This window comes from Phyllobates terribilis, unplaced genomic scaffold (assembly GCF_046119375.1).
Source record: "Phyllobates terribilis strain yellow unplaced genomic scaffold, ASM4611937v1 Scaffold_249__1_contigs__length_2872098, whole genome shotgun sequence".
NCBI lineage: Eukaryota > Metazoa > Chordata > Amphibia > Anura > Dendrobatidae > Phyllobates > Phyllobates terribilis.
In genome coordinates this window covers 1628009-1651853 of record NW_027363009.1, presented here as the reverse complement: position 1 = coordinate 1651853, position 23845 = coordinate 1628009, and the positions used below count along the sequence as shown (strand labels likewise).

At 47.6% G+C, this 23845-nt stretch overlaps 10 non-coding genes and 1 pseudogene across 10 annotated transcripts; all 11 read left to right on the top strand.

Moving 5' to 3' along the window:
• Nucleotides 1-223: 223 nt before the first annotated feature.
• Nucleotides 224-414, top strand: LOC141218060 (U2 spliceosomal RNA). Its single transcript, XR_012286824.1, has one exon. It is a non-coding gene; the product is annotated as a U2 spliceosomal RNA (small nuclear RNA).
• A 1115-nt stretch (nt 415-1529) lies between these two features.
• Nucleotides 1530-1720, top strand: LOC141218059 (U2 spliceosomal RNA). The gene has a single exon (XR_012286823.1). It is a non-coding gene; the product is annotated as a U2 spliceosomal RNA (small nuclear RNA).
• A 1115-nt stretch (nt 1721-2835) lies between these two features.
• LOC141218058 (U2 spliceosomal RNA) lies at nt 2836-3026 on the top strand. The gene has a single exon (XR_012286822.1). It is a non-coding gene; the product is annotated as a U2 spliceosomal RNA (small nuclear RNA).
• Nucleotides 3027-9200: 6174 nt separating this feature from the next.
• Nucleotides 9201-9390, top strand: LOC141218357 (U2 spliceosomal RNA). The gene has a single exon (XR_012287107.1). It is a non-coding gene; the product is annotated as a U2 spliceosomal RNA (small nuclear RNA).
• A 1115-nt stretch (nt 9391-10505) lies between these two features.
• On the top strand, nt 10506-10696 carry LOC141218056 (U2 spliceosomal RNA). Its single transcript, XR_012286820.1, has one exon. It is a non-coding gene; the product is annotated as a U2 spliceosomal RNA (small nuclear RNA).
• A 1115-nt stretch (nt 10697-11811) lies between these two features.
• Nucleotides 11812-12002, top strand: LOC141218055 (U2 spliceosomal RNA). The gene has a single exon (XR_012286819.1). It is a non-coding gene; the product is annotated as a U2 spliceosomal RNA (small nuclear RNA).
• A 1115-nt stretch (nt 12003-13117) lies between these two features.
• On the top strand, nt 13118-13308 carry LOC141218054 (U2 spliceosomal RNA). Its single transcript, XR_012286818.1, has one exon. It is a non-coding gene; the product is annotated as a U2 spliceosomal RNA (small nuclear RNA).
• A 1115-nt stretch (nt 13309-14423) lies between these two features.
• Nucleotides 14424-14614, top strand: LOC141218179 (U2 spliceosomal RNA). The gene has a single exon (XR_012286937.1). It is a non-coding gene; the product is annotated as a U2 spliceosomal RNA (small nuclear RNA).
• Nucleotides 14615-15729: 1115 nt separating this feature from the next.
• Nucleotides 15730-15920, top strand: LOC141218053 (U2 spliceosomal RNA). Its single transcript, XR_012286817.1, has one exon. It is a non-coding gene; the product is annotated as a U2 spliceosomal RNA (small nuclear RNA).
• Nucleotides 15921-17032: 1112 nt separating this feature from the next.
• LOC141218052 (U2 spliceosomal RNA) lies at nt 17033-17223 on the top strand. The gene has a single exon (XR_012286816.1). It is a non-coding gene; the product is annotated as a U2 spliceosomal RNA (small nuclear RNA).
• A 1114-nt stretch (nt 17224-18337) lies between these two features.
• On the top strand, nt 18338-18415 carry LOC141218403 (U2 spliceosomal RNA; annotated as a pseudogene).
• The last annotated feature ends 5430 nt before the right edge of the window (nt 18416-23845 follow it).

Here is a 23845-nt window from a genome sequence, read left to right as displayed (position 1 = left end):
GGCGGGTGGGAACAGCAGGGGGTGAAGGTGCTGTGTTTAAAGAGGTGGAGTTATGCAGATCTAAAACGCGTGGATTGCAGCAGCAGCAAGCCGAAAAGTGCAGGCATGTAAGGGATCTAGAGGTTGACAACATGTCTTCTTAACGGGAGTCCAGGAGCTCATCTCCACAAATGGACTTTTCAGGATCCTTGGGTGGCTCCGTAGTTTGAAACCAATTCTGGTTATCGCTTCTCGGCCTTTTGGCTAAGATCAAGTGTAGTATCTGTTCTTATCAGTTTAATATCTGATACGTCCCCTATCTGGGGACCATATATTAAATGGATTTTTAGAACAGGGAGATGGAAAAAGAGCTTGCTCTGTCCACTCCACGCATTGACCTGGTATTGCAGTATCTCCAGGACCGGTGCACCCCTTCTTTAATGCAGTTTCTAAAATCAGAAAGAATTGAATTCAATGTTTTTTGTTCATTTTGCTTGTTTGTCGGATTTTGGGATGGACTCTTTGGCTTTGCTTTTCTTCTCCTCATTGGATTTTTCATGTTCAAAGTTGCAGAAGCCAGATTACAAGCTCATTTTGGTTCAACTTCACCAACTGTGCATTGCATTGCCATGTAATGTGATGCAATGCTATCTTTCTAGCTCTCCCTTTTTACTTCCTTTTGGATAAACAGACATATTAGGCAAGCATTTTGGAGCTTTCACCTAAATAACTACAGGTGGTGAGATAAGCTGCACAATATAATTGACCTTTCAGTATATTGTTGCACACACACCATCTATTTAGCAAATGCCCTTGTTATCAACAGCAGCCTTTTAAACTCACCTGAGCTAACAGGTATGTGCGCTGGTTACTCTGCTGCGCTTAAAATTTCTTTTTTGGTTTGCTACAATGCCTTTTCTGAAACGTTGTCTCCCTCTGCTGGAACACTGACTTCTTTCATTTAATGCCTGCAGACTATAAAAGAGAACCCAACCCAAAAAGTTTGGTTGATTAGTCTGTGGCATTCTGTTAAACTGTTGCTTATGGCGGTCTCTGTGAGCTTCTCAGCGACATTCAGCCAGCCAGGTATCCTGCCTGCAGTAGATGGAATGTGGCAATGGAACGCTGGCTGCGCGTGTCATAATAGGCTCTGAGCCTTTATATACCTGTGCACAGCAGCAGCCACCTTCAGTCTGCTGCTGGACAGCCAGCAGCAGCAGCAGCAGGAGAGGTATGTAATCAGGAGCCCTCCTGCTAAGGGTAGACAGCTGCTCGTTCCACCCCACCCCCCGCCTTAATTGGTTCTCCTCCCTTCCAACGGTGTTGAGGCGGGTGGGAACAGCAGGGGGTGAAGGTGCTGTGTTTAAAGAGGTGGAGTTATGCAGATCTAAAACGCGTGGATTGCAGCAGCAGCAAGCCGAAAAGTGCAGGCATGTAAGGGATCTAGAGGTTGACAACATGTCTTCTTAACGGGAGTCCAGGAGCTCATCTCCACAAATGGACTTTTCAGGATCCTTGGGTGGCTCCGTAGTTTGAAACCAATTCTGGTTATCGCTTCTCGGCCTTTTGGCTAAGATCAAGTGTAGTATCTGTTCTTATCAGTTTAATATCTGATACGTCCCCTATCTGGGGACCATATATTAAATGGATTTTTAGAACAGGGAGATGGAAAAAGAGCTTGCTCTGTCCACTCCACGCATTGACCTGGTATTGCAGTATCTCCAGGACCGGTGCACCCCTTCTTTAATGCAGTTTCTAAAATCAGAAAGAGTTGAATTCAATGTTTTTTGTTCATTTTGCTTGTTTGTCGGATTTTGGGATGGACTCTTTGGCTTTGCTTTTCTTCTCCTCATTGGATTTTTCATGTTCAAAGTTGCAGAAGCCAGATTACAAGCTCATTTTGGTTCAACTTCAGCAACTGTGCATTGCATTGCCATGTAATGTGATGCAATGCTATCTTTCTAGCTCTCCCTTTTTACTTCCTTTTGGATAAACAGACATATTAGGCAAGCATTTTGGAGCTTTCACCTAAATAACTACAGGTGGTGAGATAAGCTGCACAATATAATTGACCTTTCAGTATATTGTTGCACACACACCATCTATTTAGCAAATGCCCTTGTTATCAACAGCAGCCTTTTAAACTCACCTGAGCTAACAGGTATGTGCGCTGGTTACTCTGCTGCGCTTAAAATTTCTTTTTTGGTTTGCTACAATGCCTTTTCTGAAACGTTGTCTCCCTCTGCTGGAACACTGACTTCTTTCATTTAATGCCTGCAGACTATAAAAGAGAACCCAACCCAAAAAGTTTGGTTGATTAGTCTGTGGCATTCTGTTAAACTGTTGCTTATGGCGGTCTCTGTGAGCTTCTCAGCGACATTCAGCCAGCCAGGTATCCTGCCTGCAGTAGATGGAATGTGGCAATGGAACGCTGGCTGCGCGTGTCATAATAGGCTCTGAGCCTTTATATACCTGTGCACAGCAGCAGCCACCTTCAGTCTGCTGCTGGACAGCCAGCAGCAGCAGCAGCAGGAGAGGTATGTAATCAGGAGCCCTCCTGCTAAGGGTAGACAGCTGCTCGTTCCACCCCACCCCCCGCCTTAATTGGTTCTCCTCCCTTCCAACGGTGTTGAGGCGGGTGGGAACAGCAGGGGGTGAAGGTGCTGTGTTTAAAGAGGTGGAGTTATGCAGATCTAAAACGCGTGGATTGCAGCAGCAGCAAGCCGAAAAGTGCAGGCATGTAAGGGATCTAGAGGTTGACAACATGTCTTCTTAACGGGAGTCCAGGAGCTCATCTCCACAAATGGACTTTTCAGGATCCTTGGGTGGCTCCGTAGTTTGAAACCAATTCTGGTTATCGCTTCTCGGCCTTTTGGCTAAGATCAAGTGTAGTATCTGTTCTTATCAGTTTAATATCTGATACGTCCCCTATCTGGGGACCATATATTAAATGGATTTTTAGAACAGGGAGATGGAAAAAGAGCTTGCTCTGTCCACTCCACGCATTGACCTGGTATTGCAGTATCTCCAGGACCGGTGCACCCCTTCTTTAATGCAGTTTCTAAAATCAGAAAGAATTGAATTCAATGTTTTTTGTTCATTTTGCTTGTTTGTCGGATTTTGGGATGGACTCTTTGGCTTTGCTTTTCTTCTCCTCATTGGATTTTTCATGTTCAAAGTTGCAGAAGCCAGATTACAAGCTCATTTTGGTTCAACTTCAGCAACTGTGCATTGCATTGCCATGTAATGTGATGCAATGCTATCTTTCTAGCTCTCCCTTTTTACTTCCTTTTGGATAAACAGACATATTAGGCAAGCATTTTGGAGCTTTCACCTAAATAACTACAGGTGGTGAGATAAGCTGCACAATATAATTGACCTTTCAGTATATTGTTGCACACACACCATCTATTTAGCAAATGCCCTTGTTATCAACAGCAGCATTTTAAACTCACCTGAGCTAACAGGTATGTGCGCTGGTTACTCTGCAGCGCTTAAAATTTCTTTTTTGGTTTGCTACAATGCCTTTTCTGAAACGTTGTCTCCCTCTGCTGGAACACTGACTTCTTTCATTTAATGCCTGCAGACTATAAAAGAGAACCCAACCCAAAAAGTTTGGTTGATTAGTCTGTGGCATTCTGTTAAACTGTTGCTTATGGCGGTCTCTGTGAGCTTCTCAGCGACATTCAGCCAGCCAGGTATCCTGCCTGCAGTAGATGGAATGTGGCAATGGAACGCTGGCTGCGCGTGTCATAATAGGCTCTGAGCCTTTATATACCTGTGCACAGCAGCAGCCACCTTCAGTCTGCTGCTGGACAGCCAGCAGCAGCAGCAGCAGGAGAGGTATGTAATCAGGAGCCCTCCTGCTAAGGGTAGACAGCTGCTCGTTCCACCCCACCCCCCGCCTTAATTGGTTCTCCTCCCTTCCAAAGGTGTTGAGGCGGGTGGGAACAGCAGGGGGTGAAGGTGCTGTGTTTAAAGAGGTGGAGTTATGCAGATCTAAAACGCGTGGATTGCAGCAGCAGCAAGCCGAAAAGTGCAGGCATGTAAGGGATCTAGAGGTTGACAACATGTCTTCTTAACGGGAGTCCAGGAGCTCATCTCCACAAATGGACTTTTCAGGATCCTTGGGTGGCTCCGTAGTTTGAAACCAATTCTGGTTATCGCTTCTCGGCCTTTTGGCATGATCTATCAGGTTTACCTGTGTGGTCTTGCCTGTGAGGTGCTCTTGGTACCCTTTCTCTCGGCCTGGGGGGATCGTTCCTTTTCGGAGGGACTTAACCCCCCTGCTGCTATGGGGAGGAAGGATTAGTCCGGGAGCAACGGGAAGGGATCCCATGAAGGCTTGCGCCTTTCAGAGAGAAGAGTCGGTACGTTCCTGAGTGAAGGATGCCGGCAACGCTCACATATTCATCGGGTGATGCCCGGATGCGGAACACCGTGAGGATTGAAGTTGGAGCAGGATCGAGGACGGAGAAGAATTTGGATTACATCTGCCATAGGATTCTGCTTGGAGTTCTGGAGTTTCGGCGGGAAGACATATTCTGCTTCCAGGACAATGAGTACAAGGGGACTTACACCATCACCTTCAAGAGCCAGGGATGCTGTCACCAACTCGTACAAAAGGTAAATGAGAAAAACTACTTGGATGAATTGGATGGACTAACCTTTTGTCTCTTGTATGCCTATGACGAGATCCCTATCGTGGTGCATTTCCCGAACCCCTTTGTGGAAGCTGCAGACATCTCGACCTACCTTATCCGTTATTGTGACGATCTGAGATACCTGGGCACTGTGAAGAACGCGGTAGGCTTCTGGTGCGGCAAGAGGAGGTACATGGACCGTCTAAAGAGGGACCCAAGCGGAGTGGGAGGAATGCTACACCCTCCCTCAACATTTGTGATCGGTAAGAGCAGAGGCTACTTATTTTACCCTGGAATGCCGGTATGTTGCAGGAACTGTGGACAAATGGGTCATACCCAAACGTCCTGCACAGGCAGGAAAGTAGACCGCTGCAATAATTGCAGCTGTTACGGACATTTAATGAAGGACTGTCCCGCTGGGAGGAAATGCAATCTTTGTGGTGAGGCGGGGCACATGTTCCGAGGATGCCCCAACAGGACCAGGACCAGGACCTACGCAGAAGCTGCATCTTCTGCAGCTGAGCCGATGCGCCCGCCGGTCTTCACTGGCGGGCCGGCGTCGGAGGGCGGTTCGAAGGGCGAGAAGGCTGGGATGGAGCAGGGAGCCGGAGGCCCCTCTGGGGCGGCCCCTGCATCGAAGTCCCTTAACGATGGGCGGACCTCGCATGGACCGGAGCGGAGGGGTCCTCCTTCTGGGAGGGTATCCTCCGTGTCGATGGTTCCCGATACCGATCCTGTTGGGCTGGAGGGTGGTGCCCCTGTGCGGTTGGCTACAGGGGACCACGCAGCGATGGACTCAGGATCTTCCAGGGCGATTAGCCAGCCAGATGAGGGGGCTTTGCTTCTAGGTGGCGAACATCAGGGAATCGGTGTTGGTGATCTTATCCTGATGGACCAGTCTCTTCCCCTGGAGGAGGTGGAGGAAGAGGAGGACTGCACCAGTGACCTAGTGGAGTCTGCCCCGAAAAAGAGACGGAATGTCGAAGCCCCAGTGTCTCCTGGAATGTGGCTGGGAACCGTGACCTACGAGGGGGCAACCGCCGGCTCACAGAATATCGAGTCGTTTGGGTCCTCTAGCCCGGATGTCCTGGAGCAATTTGACATACAGGGCTTTGAGTCAGGTGTCCTCATGGAAGATCCACCACCCTGACCTATGAATGCCGACATTAAGACTTGTCTCACTGAATGTGAGGTCATTAAAGAGCCCAGTTCGTAGGGCTGCTCTTTCAAGTATTTAGAAACCGCTGACTTTGACATTTGTTTATTACAGGAATGCGGGATACAACATGCACTAAATTATAATGACATCAAGACAGATTGGAGACTGGGGCCCTCCATCTGGTCTGGCTCCAATGACAACAAGTCAGCGGGGGTGGGCTTCCTCTGTCGTGGGAGAAATATTACTGTAAATGCTGTCACAGAAATAGTACCAGGCAGAGTGGTTTTAGTGCATTTTAAATTTAATGGTTTTACCCTACGTGTAATGAATGTTTATGCTCCACCTGATAAGCAAGAGAGAATTAATTTATTTGGGATATTGCCATTGTACTGTACTGGGTCATCTCCCCTGATCGTAGGGGGTGATTTTAATTGTCTTTGTGCTAGTGAACAACGAGCGGGGGGTGACCCTTTACGCAAATTGGATAAGTCATGTCATCTATTGAAAGATTTTATAACTGATTTTAAATTATGCGATGCGTGGAGGTCACTCCTGCCGACGGACCCTGGTTATACGTGGTCCGGAAGAGGGGTGTCCTCCAGGATCGATTTTATTTTCCTATCAGATGATTTTAACCCTGTAAAATGTGTTTTAACATCAAATATATTTTCTGACCATAAGGGCTTGGAGGTGCACCTAGAATACCGGGATGAACAGAGGGTCAACAGGGGCCTCTGGCGTCTAAGTACTTACCTGCTGGAGGACCCTCTGATTCGACAAGACTTTGGTAAAGCCTATCAAGCCTGGCGGCGACAAAAACCTTCTGATGCCCCTATGGTAACCTGGTGGGAAAATTTGAAAAAAAAAGTCAGAATGTTTTTTATAAAAGCAGGGAGACGTAAAGCTAGAGAGAAAAAAAGATGTTTTAGTGATCTTAACACCAAACTACAAACACTTTTTAAATTCAAAGAGCTAGGGGTGGAGGTGGGAGATGATATTGCTAGCCTAAAAACTGAAATTCAGAACTGCATAGACACAAAGGGGAAAGAGATTATTTTTAACTCTAGAGTGCAGCACTTGGAGGAGGGGGAGAAGTGCTCTCGCTTCTTCTTCAAAAAAGTCATGGATAAAAGAGAAGTGATCACAAATCTAGAGGGTGAAACATCTATGCAGGGAATGTTGAATGCTACTTTTAACTTTTATAAGCATCTTTTTAGTAAAAAGTGTATAGATGAGTCCTTTTTATCTGATGCTCTTAATGATCTCGATTTTAAGTTAAATTTTACAGACCAGGAGTTTTTAGAACGCGATATTGTTTTAGAGGAATTATTTTATGTTTTTAAAAGTTTCTCTAAGGGTAAAGCACCTGGGTGTGACGGACTACCTGTAGAATTTTACCTTACTTTTTGGGACATTTTAAAAGAGGACCTTTTTATGCTTTTTAAAGAAGTTTTTATTTCTGAACAGTTGCCATTTTCGTGGAGGAGAGGAGTGGTGTCTTTGATATATAAAAAAGGTGATCGCAGTGCTCTAGCGAATTGGAGACCCATAACTCTCCTAAACGTTGATTACAAGGTACTTGCTAAGGTGGTTGCAAACCGGCTCAGGAATGTCATTGCCAAACTAATCCAGCCTGAGCAGGTTTGTAGTGTACCAGGCAGAAGTATTTCAGAGGTTTTAAACGTATTAAGGGATGTAATTTGGTATTCCAGAGACCGGGGTCAAAATGTAGCTCTTTTAGCCCTAGATTTTGAAAAAGCTTTCGATAGAGTCTCTCATAGATTTCTTTTTAGAGTTTTAAAAAGAATGGGTATCCCTAATATGCTTTTAAATTGTATTAAGATTTTATATAAAAATTGTTTTAGTCAAATTTCTCTTAATGGCTTTTTAACAGATGGAGTTCCCCTTGAGTCCGGAGTGAAGCAGGGATGCCCCTTGTCGCCCATCCTGTTCATCTGCGCCATGGAGCCCCTGCTGAGCGCAATAAGAAAAGACAAAGTGATTAGAGGGGTTCCTGTTCCTGGCGGAGGTGGCAGTGATGTGAGAGTCTTTGGCTACATGGATGACGTGACGGTTGTGTGCGTGGACCCTGCTTCCCTCCGGAGGACGGTGTTGCGCATTGATTTTTTTTCCCAGGCATCCGGTTTTAAACTTAATTTAAATAAATCTGAATGTCTGACTTTGGGATCCTGGGACACCGCCCAACTCCCGCAGCTCACTATAAAACGAGACAATGTAAAAATTCTTGGAGTTGTTTTTAACGAGGAGAATGTGGGAACTCAAAGCTGGGAGAATGTCATAGAAAAAATGTCAAAGAAAATATCATTTTGGGGTTTGAGGTCCCTAACAATGGAGGGGAAAATTTTAATTATAAAATCAGTGTTGTTACCCCTCATACTGTATATAGCTATGGTGTACCCCCCCTCTGATGTTTTAATTAAAAAAATGACTAGGATGATCTTTATGTTTTTATGGAACTCCAAAATGGAAAAATTAAGGCGAGAAATAATGAGGAAGAATAAAATGAACGGCGGAAGGGATGTCCCCGACTTACATATTTATTTGTATTTAAATTATTTCTGCTTTTGTTTCAAACATTTTAATGGTAATAGTGCGCTAAGTTATTTTTTAAAATATACTTGTGGGATGATTTTTAAAAGATGGTTTAAGTTGTCGTTGAATTCCCCTGTTTTACTATGCCCCCCCAAACACCAAGCAATCTTAGAAAAGACTGTTCGATTTTATAGCCTTGGTGATTTTAATATGGACATTTTTAAAGACCGCAAGAAGCTTTTATCTTTTCTGAGGAGGAATGAAGATGTGACCCCCATAGTAAATTTCTCAGAAGAGAGATCGAAGCAAGTTTGGAAGAATGTCTTCGGGAAATTCTTAGCAAATGGACATAAGGACATCGCATGGATGGTGGTCCACCAGTGCCTCCCCACCAGAGAGTTTCAACACAGGAGAGGCCTGGTGGCCAGAGCAAAATGCCCCACAGACTCATGTGTTTATGACGAAACCACCTTGCACCTTATGTGGAATTGCCCATTTGCACAGGAACTTTGGCACAAAGTTGGGATTCTTTTAAAATGGACTTGCGGTTTAAGAGATTTTAACCATGAATATGTTTTATATGGCCTTTTTAATTGTCCGACCCCTCAACAGTATTGTATATGTTGGTGTATGATTAACTGTTTTAAAGACGCCCTTTGGAAGGCACGCAATATTTTACTTTTTAAACGTGATGCTATTTCTGTGAAGGATTGTCTTAAAATTGCTTTTAGTCAGATGTATATTTATTACTTGAGGGATGTCAAATGTATTGGGAGGAGGGATGCTAATCGTATATGGGGTTTTTATGGGTGGAATTCTGTGTTTTATTAATGTATTGTTTGTGTTGCTGTTTTTGATTGTAAACCATCTTTTACGCACTTAATAAATTATGTTGAAACCTGATCTGTTCTTATCAGTTTAATATCTGATACGTCCCCTATCTGGGGACCATATATTAAATGGATTTTTAGAACAGGGAGATGGAAAAAGAGCTTGCTCTGTCCACTCCACGCATTGACCTGGTATTGCAGTATCTCCAGGACCGGTGCACCCCTTCTTTAATGCAGTTTCTAAAATCAGAAAGAATTGAATTCAATGTTTTTTGTTCATTTTGCTTGTTTGTCGGATTTTGGGATGGACTCTTTGGCTTTGCTTTTCTTCTCCTCATTGGATTTTTCATGTTCAAAGTTGCAGAAGCCAGATTACAAGCTCATTTTGGTTCAACTTCAGCAACTGTGCATTGCATTGCCATGTAATGTGATGCAATGCTATCTTTCTAGCTCTCCCTTTTTACTTCCTTTTGGATAAACAGACATATTAGGCAAGCATTTTGGAGCTTTCACCTAAATAACTACAGGTGGTGAGATAAGCTGCACAATATAATTGACCTTTCAGTATATTGTTGCACACACACCATCTATTTAGCAAATGCCCTTGTTATCAACAGCAGCCTTTTAAACTCACCTGAGCTAACAGGTATGTGCGCTGGTTACTCTGCTGCGCTTAAAATTTCTTTTTTGGTTTGCTACAATGCCTTTTCTGAAACGTTGTCTCCCTCTGCTGGAACACTGACTTCTTTCATTTAATGCCTGCAGACTATAAAAGAGAACCCAACCCAAAAAGTTTGGTTGATTAGTCTGTGGCATTCTGTTAAACTGTTGCTTATGGCGGTCTCTGTGAGCTTCTCAGCGACATTCAGCCAGCCAGGTATCCTGCCTGCAGTAGATGGAATGTGGCAATGGAACGCTGGCTGCGCGTGTCATAATAGGCTCTGAGCCTTTATATACCTGTGCACAGCAGCAGCCACCTTCAGTCTGCTGCTGGACAGCCAGCAGCAGCAGCAGCAGGAGAGGTATGTAATCAGGAGCCCTCCTGCTAAGGGTAGACAGCTGCTCGTTCCACCCCACCCCCCGCCTTAATTGGTTCTCCTCCCTTCCAACGGTGTTGAGGCGGGTGGGAACAGCAGGGGGTGAAGGTGCTGTGTTTAAAGAGGTGGAGTTATGCAGATCTAAAACGCGTGGATTGCAGCAGCAGCAAGCCGAAAAGTGCAGGCATGTAAGGGATCTAGAGGTTGACAACATGTCTTCTTAACGGGAGTCCAGGAGCTCATCTCCACAAATGGACTTTTCAGGATCCTTGGGTGGCTCCGTAGTTTGAAACCAATTCTGGTTATCGCTTCTCGGCCTTTTGGCTAAGATCAAGTGTAGTATCTGTTCTTATCAGTTTAATATCTGATACGTCCCCTATCTGGGGACCATATATTAAATGGATTTTTAGAACAGGGAGATGGAAAAAGAGCTTGCTCTGTCCACTCCACGCATTGACCTGGTATTGCAGTATCTCCAGGACCGGTGCACCCCTTCTTTAATGCAGTTTCTAAAATCAGAAAGAATTGAATTCAATGTTTTTTGTTCATTTTGCTTGTTTGTCGGATTTTGGGATGGACTCTTTGGCTTTGCTTTTCTTCTCCTCATTGGATTTTTCATGTTCAAAGTTGCAGAAGCCAGATTACAAGCTCATTTTGGTTCAACTTCAGCAACTGTGCATTGCATTGCCATGTAATGTGATGCAATGCTATCTTTCTAGCTCTCCCTTTTTACTTCCTTTTTGATAAACAGACATATTAGGCAAGCATTTTGGAGCTTTCACCTAAATAACTACAGGTGGTGAGATAAGCTGCACAATATAATTGACCTTTCAGTATATTGTTGCACACACACCATCTATTTAGCAAATGCCCTTGTTATCAACAGCAGCCTTTTAAACTCACCTGAGCTAACAGGTATGTGCGCTGGTTACTCTGCTGCGCTTAAAATTTCTTTTTTGGTTTGCTACAATGCCTTTTCTGAAATGTTGTCTCCCTCTGCTGGAACACTGACTTCTTTCATTTAATGCCTGCAGACTATGAAAGAGAACCCAACCCAAAAAGTTTGGTTGATTAGTCTGTGGCATTCTGTTAAACTGTTGCTTATGGCGGTCTCTGTGAGCTTCTCAGCGACATTCAGCCAGCCAGGTATCCTGCCTGCAGTAGATGGAATGTGGCAATGGAACGCTGGCTGCGCGTGTCATAATAGGCTCTGAGCCTTTATATACCTGTGCACAGCAGCAGCCACCTTCAGTCTGCTGCTGGACAGCCAGCAGCAGCAGCAGCAGGAGAGGTATGTAATCAGGAGCCCTCCTGCTAAGGGTAGACAGCTGCTCGTTCCACCCCACCCCCCGCCTTAATTGGTTCTCCTCCCTTCCAACGGTGTTGAGGCGGGTGGGAACAGCAGGGGGTGAAGGTGCTGTGTTTAAAGAGGTGGAGTTATGCAGATCTAAAACGCGTGGATTGCAGCAGCAGCAAGCCGAAAAGTGCAGGCATGTAAGGGATCTAGAGGTTGACAACATGTCTTCTTAACGGGAGTCCAGGAGCTCATCTCCACAAATGGACTTTTCAGGATCCTTGGGTGGCTCCGTAGTTTGAAACCAATTCTGGTTATCGCTTCTCGGCCTTTTGGCTAAGATCAAGTGTAGTATCTGTTCTTATCAGTTTAATATCTGATACGTCCCCTATCTGGGGACCATATATTAAATGGATTTTTAGAACAGGGAGATGGAAAAAGAGCTTGCTCTGTCCACTCCACGCATTGACCTGGTATTGCAGTATCTCCAGGACCGGTGCACCCCTTCTTTAATGCAGTTTCTAAAATCAGAAAGAATTGAATTCAATGTTTTTTGTTCATTTTGCTTGTTTGTCGGATTTTGGGATGGACTCTTTGGCTTTGCTTTTCTTCTCCTCATTGGATTTTTCATGTTCAAAGTTGCAGAAGCCAGATTACAAGCTCATTTTGGTTCAACTTCAGCAACTGTGCATTGCATTGCCATGTAATGTGATGCAATGCTATCTTTCTAGCTCTCCCTTTTTACTTCCTTTTGGATAAACAGACATATTAGGCAAGCATTTTGGAGCTTTCACCTAAATAACTACAGGTGGTGAGATAAGCTGCACAATATAATTGACCTTTCAGTATATTGTTGCACACACACCATCTATTTAGCAAATGCCCTTGTTATCAACAGCAGCCTTTTAAACTCACCTGAGCTAACAGGTATGTGCGCTGGTTACTCTGCTGCGCTTAAAATTTCTTTTTTGGTTTGCTACAATGCCTTTTCTGAAACGTTGTCTCCCTCTGCTGGAACACTGACTTCTTTCATTTAATGCCTGCAGACTATAAAAGAGAACCCAACCCAAAAAGTTTGGTTGATTAGTCTGTGGCATTCTGTTAAACTGTTGCTTATGGCGGTCTCTGTGAGCTTCTCAGCGACATTCAGCCAGCCAGGTATCCTGCCTGCAGTAGATGGAATGTGGCAATGGAACGCTGGCTGCGCGTGTCATAATAGGCTCTGAGCCTTTATATACCTGTGCACATCAGCAGCCACCTTCAGTCTGCTGCTGGACAGCCAGCAGCAGCAGCAGCAGGAGAGGTATGTAATCAGGAGCCCTCCTGCTAAGGGTAGACAGCTGCTCGTTCCACCCCACCCCCCGCCTTAATTGGTTCTCCTCCCTTCCAACGGTGTTGAGGCGGGTGGGAACAGCAGGGGGTGAAGGTGCTGTGTTTAAAGAGGTGGAGTTATGCAGATCTAAAACGCGTGGATTGCAGCAGCAGCAAGCCGAAAAGTGCAGGCATGTAAGGGATCTAGAGGTTGACAACATGTCTTCTTAACGGGAGTCCAGGAGCTCATCTCCACAAATGGACTTTTCAGGATCCTTGGGTGGCTCCGTAGTTTGAAACCAATTCTGGTTATCGCTTCTCGGCCTTTTGGCTAAGATCAAGTGTAGTATCTGTTCTTATCAGTTTAATATCTGATACGTCCCCTATCTGGGGACCATATATTAAATGGATTTTTAGAACAGGGAGATGGAAAAAGAGCTTGCTCTGTCCACTCCACGCATTGACCTGGTATTGCAGTATCTCCAGGACCGGTGCACCCCTTCTTTAATGCAGTTTCTAAAATCAGAAAGAATTGAATTCAATGTTTTTTGTTCATTTTGCTTGTTTGTCGGATTTTGGGATGGACTCTTTGGCTTTGCTTTTCTTCTCCTCATTGGATTTTTCATGTTCAAAGTTGCAGAAGACAGATTACAAGCTCATTTTGGTTCAACTTCAGCAACTGTGCATTGCATTGCCATGTAATGTGATGCAATGCTATCTTTCTAGTTCTCCCTTTTTACTTCCTTTTGGATAAACAGACATATTAGGCAAGCATTTTGGAGCTTTCACCTAAATAACTACAGGTGGTGAGATAAGCTGCACAATATAATTGACCTTTCAGTATATTGTTGCACACACACCATCTATTTAGCAAATGCCCTTGTTATCAACAGCAGCCTTTTAAACTCACCTGAGCTAACAGGTATGTGAGCTGGTTACTCTGCTGCGCTTAAAATTTCTTTTTTGGTTTGCTACAATGCCTTTTCTGAAACGTTGTCTCCCTCTGCTGGAACACTGACTTCTTTCATTTAATGCCTGCAGACTATAAAAGAGAACCCAACCCAAAAAGTTTGGTTGATTAGTCTGTGGCATTCTGTTAAACTGTTGCTTATGGCGGTCTCTGTGAGCTTCTCAGCGACATTCAGCCAGCCAGGTATCCTGCCTGCAGTAGATGGAATGTGGCAATGGAACGCTGGCTGCGCGTGTCATAATAGGCTCTGAGCCTTTATATACCTGTGCACAGCAGCAGCCACCTTCAGTCTGCTGCTGGACAGCCAGCAGCAGCAGCAGCAGGAGAGGTATGTAATCAGGAGCCCTCCTGCTAAGGGTAGACAGCTGCTCGTTCCACCCCACCCCCCGCCTTAATTGGTTCTCCTCCCTTCCAACGGTGTTGAGGCGGGTGGGAACAGCAGGGGGTGAAGGTGCTGTGTTTAAAGAGGTGGAGTTATGCAGATCTAAAACGCGTGGATTGCAGCAGCAGCAAGCCGAAAAGTGCAGGCATGTAAGGGATCTAGAGGTTGACAACATGTCTTCTTAACGGGAGTCCAGGAGCTCATCTCCACAAATGGACTTTTCAGGATCCTTGGGTGGCTCCGTAGTTTGAAACCAATTCTGGTTATCGCTTCTCGGCCTTTTGGCTAAGATCAAGTGTAGAATCTGTTCTTATCAGTTTAATATCTGATACGTCCCCTATCTGGGGACCATATATTAAATGGATTTTTAGAACAGGGAGATGGAAAAAGAGCTTGCTCTGTCCACTCCACGCATTGACCTGGTATTGCAGTATCTCCAGGACCGGTGCACCCCTTCTTTAATGCAGTTTCTAAAATCAGAAAGAATTGAATTCAATGTTTTTTGTTCATTTTGCTTGTTTGTCGGATTTTGGGATGGACTCTTTGGCTTTGCTTTTCTTCTCCTCATTGGATTTTTCATGTTCAAAGTTGCAGAAGCCAGATTACAAGCTCATTTTGGTTCAACTTCAGCAACTGTGCATTGCATTGCCATGTAATGTGATGCAATGCTATCTTTCTAGCTCTCCCTTTTTACTTCCTTTTGGATAAACAGACATATTAGGCAAGCATTTTGGAGCTTTCACCTAAATAACTACAGGTGGTGAGATAAGCTGCACAATATAATTGACCTTTCAGTATATTGTTGCACACACACCATCTATTTAGCAAATGCCCTTGTTATCAACAGCAGCCTTTTAAACTTACCTGAGCTAACAGGTATGTGCGCTGGTTACTCTGCTGCGCTTAAAATTTCTTTTTTGGTTTGCTACAATGCCTTTTCTGAAACGTTGTCTCCCTCTGCTGGAACACTGACTTCTTTCATTTAATGCCTGCAGACTATAAAAGAGAACCCAACCCAAAAAGTTTGGTTGATTAGTCTGTGGCATTCTGTTAAACTGTTGCTTATGGCGGTCTCTGTGAGCTTCTCAGCGACATTCAGCCAGCCAGGTATCCTGCCTGCAGTAGATGGAATGTGGCAATGGAACGCTGGCTGCGCGTGTCATAATAGGCTCTGAGCCTTTATATACCTGTGCACAGCAGCAGCCACCTTCAGTCTGCTGCTGGACAGCCAGCAGCAGCAGCAGCAGGAGAGGTATGTAATCAGGAGCCCTCCTGCTAAGGGTAGACAGCTGCTCGTTCCACCCCACCCCCCGCCTTAATTGGTTCTCCTCCCTTCCAACGGTGTTGAGGCGGGTGGGAACAGCAGGGGGTGAAGGTGCTGTGTTTAAAGAGGTGGAGTTATGCAGATCTAAAACGCGTGGATTGCAGCAGCAGCAAGCCGAAAAGTGCAGGCATGTAAGGGATCTAGAGGTTGACAACATGTCTTCTTAACGGGAGTCCAGGAGCTCATCTCCACAAATGGACTTTTCAGGATCCTTGGGTGGCTCCGTAGTTTGAAACCAATTCTGGTTATCGCTTCTCGGCCTTTTGGCTAAGATCAAGTGTAGTATCTGTTCTTATCAGTTTAATATCTGATACGTCCCCTATCTGGGGACCATATATTAAATGGATTTTTAGAACAGGGAGATGGAAAAAGAGCTTGCTCTGTCCACTCCACGCATTGACCTGGTATTGCAGTATCTCCAGGACCGGTGCACCCCTTCTTTAATGCAGTTTCTAAAATCAGAAAGAATTGAATTCAATGTTTTTTGTTCATTTTGCTTGTTTGTCGGATTTTGGGATGGACTCTTTGGCTTTGCTTTTCTTCTCCTCATTGGATTTTTCATGTTCAAAGTTGCAGAAGCCAGATTACAAGCTCATTTTGGTTCAACTTCAGCAACTGTGCATTGCATTGCCATGTAATGTGATGCAATGCTATCTTTCTAGCTCTCCCTTTTTACTTCCTTTTGGATAAACAGACATATTAGGCAAGCATTTTGGAGCTTTCACCTAAATAACTACAGGTGGTGAGATAAGCTGCACAATATAATTGACCTTTCAGTATATTGTTGCACACACACCATCTATTTAGCAAATGCCCTTGTTATCAACAGCAGCCTTTTAAACTCACCTGAGCTAACAGGTATGTGCGCTGGTTACTCTGCTGCGCTTAAAATTTCTTTTTTGGTTTGCTACAATGCCTTTTCTGAAACGTTGTCTCCCTCTGCTGGAACACTGACTTCTTTCATTTAATGCCTGCAGACTATAAAAGAGAACCCAACCCAAAAAGTTTGGTTGATTAGTCTGTGGCATTCTGTTAAACTGTTGCTTATGGCGATCTCTGTGAGCTTCTCAGCGACATTCAGCCAGCCAGGTATCCTGCCTGCAGTAGATGGAATGTGGCAATGGAACGCTGGCTGCGCGTGTCATAATAGGCTCTGAGCCTTTATATACCTGTGCACAGCAGCAGCCACCTTCAGTCTGCTGCTGGACAGCCAGCAGCAGCAGCAGGAGAGGTATGTAATCAGGAGCCCTCCTGCTAAGGGTAGACAGCTGCTCGTTCCACCCCACCCCCCGCCTTAATTGGTTCTCCTCCCTTCCAACGGTGTTGAGGCGGGTGGGAACAGCAGGGGGTGAAGGTGCTGTGTTTAAAGAGGTGGAGTTATGCAGATCTAAAACGCGTGGATTGCAGCAGCAGCAAGCCGAAAAGTGCAGGCATGTAAGGGATCTAGAGGTTGACAACATGTCTTCTTAACGGGAGTCCAGGAGCTCATCTCCACAAATGGACTTTTCAGGATCCTTGGGTGGCTCCGTAGTTTGAAACCAATTCTGGTTATCGCTTCTCGGCCTTTTGGCTAAGATCAAGTGTAGTATCTGTTCTTATCAGTTTAATATCTGATACGTCCCCTATCTGGGGACCATATATTAAATGGATTTTTAGAACAGGGAGATGGAAAAAGAGCTTGCTCTGTCCACTCCACGCATTGACCTGGTATTGCAGTATCTCCAGGACCGGTGCACCCCTTCTTTAATGCAGTTTCTAAAATCAGAAAGAATTGAATTCAATGTTTTTTGTTCATTTTGCTTGTTTGTCGGATTTTGGGATGGACTCTTTGGCTTTGCTTTTCTTCTCCTCATTGGATTTTTCATGTTCAAAGTTGCAGAAGCCAGATTACAAGCTCATTTTGGTTCAACTTCAGCAACTGTGCATTGCATTGCCATGTAATGTGATGCAATGCTATCTTTCTAGCTCTCCCTTTTTACTTCCTTTTGGATAAACAGACATATTAGGCAAGCATTTTGGAGCTTTCACCTAAATAACTACAGGTGGTGAGATAAGCTGCACAATATAATTGACCTTTCAGTATATTGTTGCACACACACCATCTATTTAGCAAATGCCCTTGTTATCAACAGCAGCCTTTTAAACTCACCTGAGCTAACAGGTATGTGCGCTGGTTACTCTGCTGCGCTTAAAATTTCTTTTTTGGTTTGCTACAATGCCTTTTCTGAAACGTTGTCTCCCTCTGCTGGAACACTGACTTCTTTCATTTAATGCCTGCAGACTATAAAAGAGAACCCAACCCAAAAAGTTTGGTTGATTAGTCTGTGGCATTCTGTTAAACTGTTGCTTATGGCGGTCTCTGTGAGCTTCTCAGCGACATTCAGCCAGCCAGGTATCCTGCCTGCAGTAGATGGAATGTGGCAATGGAACGCTGGCTGCGCGTGTCATAATAGGCTCTGAGCCTTTATATACCTGTGCACAGCAGCAGCCACCTTCAGTCTGCTGCTGGACAGCCAGCAGCAGCAGCAGCAGGAGAGGTATGTAATCAGGAGCCCTCCTGCTAAGGGTAGACAGCTGCTCGTTCCACCCCACCCCCCGCCTTAATTGGTTCTCCTCCCTTCCAACGGTTTTGAGGCGGGTGGGAACAGCAGGGGGTGAAGGTGCTGTGTTTTAGAGGTGGAGTTATGCAGATCTAAAACGCGTGGATTGCAGCAGCAGCAAGCCGAAACGTGCAGGCATGTAAGGGATCTAGAGGTTGACAACATGTCTTCTTAACGGGAGTCCAGGAGCTCATCTCCACAAATGGACTTTTCAGGATCCTTGGGTGGCTCCGTAGTTTGAAACCAATTCTGGTTATCGCTTCTCGGCCTTTTGGCTAAGATCAAGTGTAGTATCTGTTCTTTTAAGAACACAAGAGCTACGATCTACACTTGACGAGAGCGATCGAACTCGGAAGGAGAAGAGCTTCGGAGCCCAGCTGACATCAGAGAACGAAGGCGGATATCGGTGGGAGGAAGAAGCTCTAAAGAATCCAGAAGAAGACGAAGACTCGGAGAAGAATCGGGCTGTCCTGTGGAATCTTCGAGGAAGAAAATCATCGAGACAAAGACCTTTCGGGGAATTTGTCCAGAACACGACGGGAGAAGAATCTGCATAGCTCCACCCATTCCGGGAAGAGTTCCAGATCCAGCTCCAAGAAGTAACTGCAGGAGGAAAGCCATGGCAAGCGCTGCGAGGAAGGCCGAAAAGAAGAGCCTGGAGCTGGGGACAGCCAGGAGGGCCCAGCCAGGAGCCGATTCTGACCCCAAGGACTCTGCCTCCACGACTGGCCAGCAGAAGGGACCCCAGAAGCCCCGCCACGAAGCTCCAGCCCTGGAGCCATGGATGCGGCAGACGGTGGCCCTGAAGCTGAAGGAAGTGGATGGGAGGGTGCCGGACATGTCCTCGGACGTGTTCTGCCAGAAGATGCTGCTGGATCGAGGCTTCTCCAGGTCGGACACCCTCAGCATCCAGACCTTCTTGACGGGGATCTTCTTCGTCACCTTCGCCACTGTGAACACCTGCAGGAGGTTCTGGGAAATGGTAAGCGCAAAAGGACCGGATAATTCTTTCTCTGCCTTTACAGGTAGCTGCCCTATCCAGAGGGATGAAAGGAGGATCACGGTCTCCATGCGCAACCCGCACACCCCAGGCCAAGACATCTGTACCTTCCTGAGACGCTTCTGTTTGGTTGTGAAGGAACCCTCTCACATCCTGAATGGACTCGGCTTCTGGACAGGTAAGTGGTCGGTGACCGTTAGACTTCACAGGGACCTGGCGTACTCAGACGGACTTCGGCACCTGCCCCCGACATTCTCCCTGGGCAACTCCTACGGCCTCATCTATTACCCGGACATGCCGCGGAACTGCAGGAGATGCGGCAAGAACGGCCACGAGATGAAGGACTGCAAGGAGGATGCCTGCAGGATTTGTCGAGTGACGGGACACAGCTCGAAGGACTGCCCGAAGAAGACGTCCTGCAACCTGTGTGGGCTGGCGGCTCATCTGTACAAGGATTGCCCCAGGCGTGAGAGATCCTGGGCATCGGTGGTTGCGACGACCCCAGCTACGGAGGACAAGGCCCCGACGACCAGGCCTGTGAAGGTCAAGGACGCGACGACCAAGGCCCCAGCGGCCAAGGCCGAGACGACCAAGGCCAAAGCGGTCAAGGAGTCGGTGGCCAAAGCCCCAGCGACGGTCCCAGCAGCTCCGAAGCAGAAGAAAAAGTCAAAGGAGGGTAAGAGTTCTGTCACCCCTCTCTCGATCCCTCCCCCTGCCACCCCCGTCCAATCCCCCCCCACCCCGGCCACCCCTGCTGAGGATTCCATTTCCTCTTCCTCCTTCCCCTACTCCTCAGCAGGTGTCCTTTCCCCTGCCCCGGCAGCCACTCTCCCTCCCCAGACCATGGTAGCGGTGGAATTAACCTTTCCTCCACCCGCCGCTATCTATTCCGAGGAGGATTTTCCCCTTCTTGTCTCCCCAGTTCCAACCCGGGGAAAGAGGAAGGTGGAGGACAGCCCTGCTACTGAATCCTCCAAAAAGAAGATTCTGGATTTCGTAGGCGAAAAGGAGGATACCCTCCCTGAGCCAGAAGAGATGGAGCACATGGTTGAGACCCTGGTGGCCGAGCCAGAAGAGGAGGAACTGGTGGTCGCCGAGATTGAGGCCGCGCTGCTTGACCAGATGGAGGAAGAGGGCCTGCTGGTGATCCCGTTACCAGCAGTCAACACCGACGAGGGACCACCCGACCGGAGTGGTAACTAAGGTGTATTGCCTGCGCTAACTTTTTCTTTTTTCCCTACATGATGGCTAATATTAACTTATTTTCCATTAATGTCAGGAGCATCAAGGACAAGTTCAGACGTCAGACTATTTATGCCTTCCTTACTTCCCAGTTGTGTGATGTTTATATGTTGCAGGAATGTTCCCTTCCCTCCTCTAGGTCCTTCAAACATCTGGCCAGGGAGTGGTCCCACGGTCCATCCTACTGGTCCGGTGGGGGTGACTGCAAGTCTGCGGGGGTCGCAATTCTGATCAGGGGGGGCGCATTCACGCTTGAGTCCGTCCAGGAGCTCATCTGCGGCAGGGCTCTTGTTGTAGATGGCAACTGGGCGGGAGAACCTGTCAGGTTCATCAACGTGTATGCGTCCCCACTGAAGAATGAGCGTTTGGAGCTTTTCCAGACCCTGCGGCTTCAGCTTGCCACCACCAGGACCTTAGTGATGGCCGGGGATTTCAACTGCCCCATCGAGGAGGACGGTCGTAGTTCTGGCACATCTGCCAAGTTGGACATCACGTCCAAGCTGCTCATCGAGATGGTAACCGAGGCCTCTCTTCAGGACGTGGTGGGCTCCATGGGGAGAGGCTCCACGAACTATTCGTGGAGCCGACCCGATGGCTCACTCCGCTCCAGGATTGACTTTGTGTTCACCTCTCGGGCAGTCAGGCAGAGTAGGCACTCGATGGTCTCCTGCTTCTTCTCTGACCACAGAGCCATTCACTTACAAGGTGTCCTCGGCGACGGTTTTCCGTCCGGCCCCGGCTCCTGGAAGCTGAATTGTGCTCTGCTGGCTCAGGATGAAGTCGTGGAGGAGCTGAGAGCAGCCTACGCAATGTGGCAGTCCTACAAGGGTAGCTTCCAAACAGTCTCTGATTGGTGGGAATATGTTAAACTTGAGTTTCGCTGTTTCTTTCAGGCCAAGGGTCGACAACAGGAGTGTGAGAAGAGGAGGGACTTCAGAGGGCTGCAGCGCGAGCTGCGGTCGCTGCAGGACCTTCTTCACTGCGGCTGGGACGTGAGGGAGGAGCTGGAGGAGACCAAGAAGAGCCTGAAAAGGCACTTTGAGGAGGAGTCCAAGCGAATCATCTTCCGTTCCAAAGTGGAGAATCTGGAGAAGGGTGAGAAATGTAACTCATTCTTTTTCAGGAAACTTCATGCCGGTCACACGCCCCTGAACGAGCTGCGAGACGAGAGCGGAAACATGCGACGTGGGAAGGAGGACGTGATGAGGGTCGTCAGCGACTTCTACAGCGAACTCTACTCCCACAAGACTACCGACCCCGACGCTGCTGATAAGTTCCTGTCAGGTATCACTAACCATCTTGATCCTGCAGGCACGGCAGCCTTGGACAAACCTCTGATGGTGGGCGAATTGCTCTCTGCCGCTAAATCCTTTAGGACCGGCAGGACCCCGGGCAGTGATGGTCTTCCAGCGGAGCTCTATGTAGCGCTGGGAGACCTCATCTGTCCGGACCTGTTGGACCTGTACGAGGAGATGGTGGTGGAGGGTAGAATGCCTCCATCTTTGAGGGAAGGAATGGTCACGATCCTGTACAAGCGGAAGGGAGAGAGGTGCAACCTGAGGAATTGGCGTCCCATCACTCTGCTCAACGTGGACTACAAGATCCTGGCCAAGACGATGGCGACACGACTTAAGACGGTCATCGGACGGATCATCCACCCGGACCAGACCTGCGGCATCCCTGGACGTCGCATCGCAGACAGCCTCGCTCTCGTGCGGGACACGGTCGAGTACATCAAGGTCCGCCGCGCACACGCGGCCCTGGTCTCCTTGGATCAGGAGAAGGCCTTCGACCGGGTTTCCCACGAGTTCATGGGCCGAGCTCTGCACCGGTTAGGTTTGGGTAACATGTTTTGTTCGTATGTCCGTCTGATGTATTTTGATATCCACAGCTCGGTGTTGGTGAACGGCTGGAAGACTGACCCCTTCCCTGTCCTCTCTGGGGTCAGACAAGGCTGCCCTCTATCACCTCTTCTTTTTGTTTGTGTTATAGAACTCTTCGCAGAGGCTATCCGGCAGAATGGAGAGATCAGAGGGATCACCGCACCGGGTCCGGGACGACACGAGGTCAAGTGCTCGCTCTACATGGACGACGTCACCGTCTTCTGCGCTGATCGTGGTTCAGTCGACGCCCTCGTCCAGACGTGTGAGAGGTTCGGCCGGGCTTCAGGGGCCAAAGTCAACTGCAGGAAGTCGGAAGCCATGCTCTTCGGGGATTGGCAGCCGGCCTCCTCCGCCCCCTTCCCCTTCAACATTCAACCGGATTTCCTCAAGGTGCTGGGAGTCTGGTTCGGGAAGGAAGGAGCGGCCCTCAAGTCCTGGCAAGAACGCTTGGCCAAGGTGAAGCAACGGATCGGACTCTGGAGCCTCAGACACCTCACTTGTGAGGGTAAGGCACTCGTCCTGCGTAATGAGGTCCTGCCCGTCTTGCAGTACACGGCGCAGGCCTGGCCCCCACACGTCACTGTGTGCAGGGCCATTACCAGGACAGTGTTTCACTTTGTCTGGGGATCCAAGATGGACAGAGTCAGGCGGGCCGTCATGTACAAGGAGCCTCGCAAGGGTGGGAAGGGTGTTCCAGATATCCCCACCCTCCTGCGATCCTCTTTTGTGTGTGATTGTGTCCGCCGGACTTTGCAAGTCAAGAATGGCTCCGCGGGCAGGTCCATGTCTCGCTTCTTCCTGCTTCCTCTTTGGAGGCGACTCGGCTGGGACAAGTGGGACAGCTCCTTCCCCTACAAATGGACGACGCCATGGTTCTACGGAGACGTCGTTCGATTTGTGGGGGAGCATCAACTGGAGGGACTCAAGCCCGACTTGTGGAAGCCCAAAACTATCCACAAGCTAATCAGAGCCAAGGATGACGTGGAGAACATCACAGGACTTCACCAGGACACGCTGGAGACTGTGTGGACAAATGTGTCGTCTGACAGGCTGACCAACGGGCACAAGGACTTGTCGTGGATGGCGATTCAGGGCGGACTGCCCGTCCGGTCATTCATGCATGCCCGGAACCTGTGCAAGACCCGGTACTGCCCAAGGTGCCCCTTCGTGGAGGAAACATCTTTGCACACTTTTTGGGACTGCGGATTTGCACAGCGCCTATTGACTGCACTTGAGGACGACCTGAGGAACTCTGTCCCCAGGGCGAGCCTATCGCACCATTCTGTGCTTTACGGACTCTTCCCTGGGGTTCATACCGTCGGAGCCATCCAGGAGGCTTGGCGCCTTATGAACTGCTTCAAGGATGCCGTTTGGGTCGCCAGGAACCGGCTCATCTTGAGGAGGGAGAGGATGTCCATCCAGGACTGCCGCAGGCTGATCCACAGCCTGCTCAGAGACTATTCCATCATGGACGGTCCGGAGGACGAGGACGAGGACTAAACCCCTCCTCCCCCTCTCCCCTTATGTGTCTTGTCTTTCAATAAAGCTTCGGGCCTGTGATTTTCCCCTCCCCATCCCCTTTTTCCCAATCCCCATCCCTTATCACGGTTCGTCGTACTGTATTGATTGACATGCTTT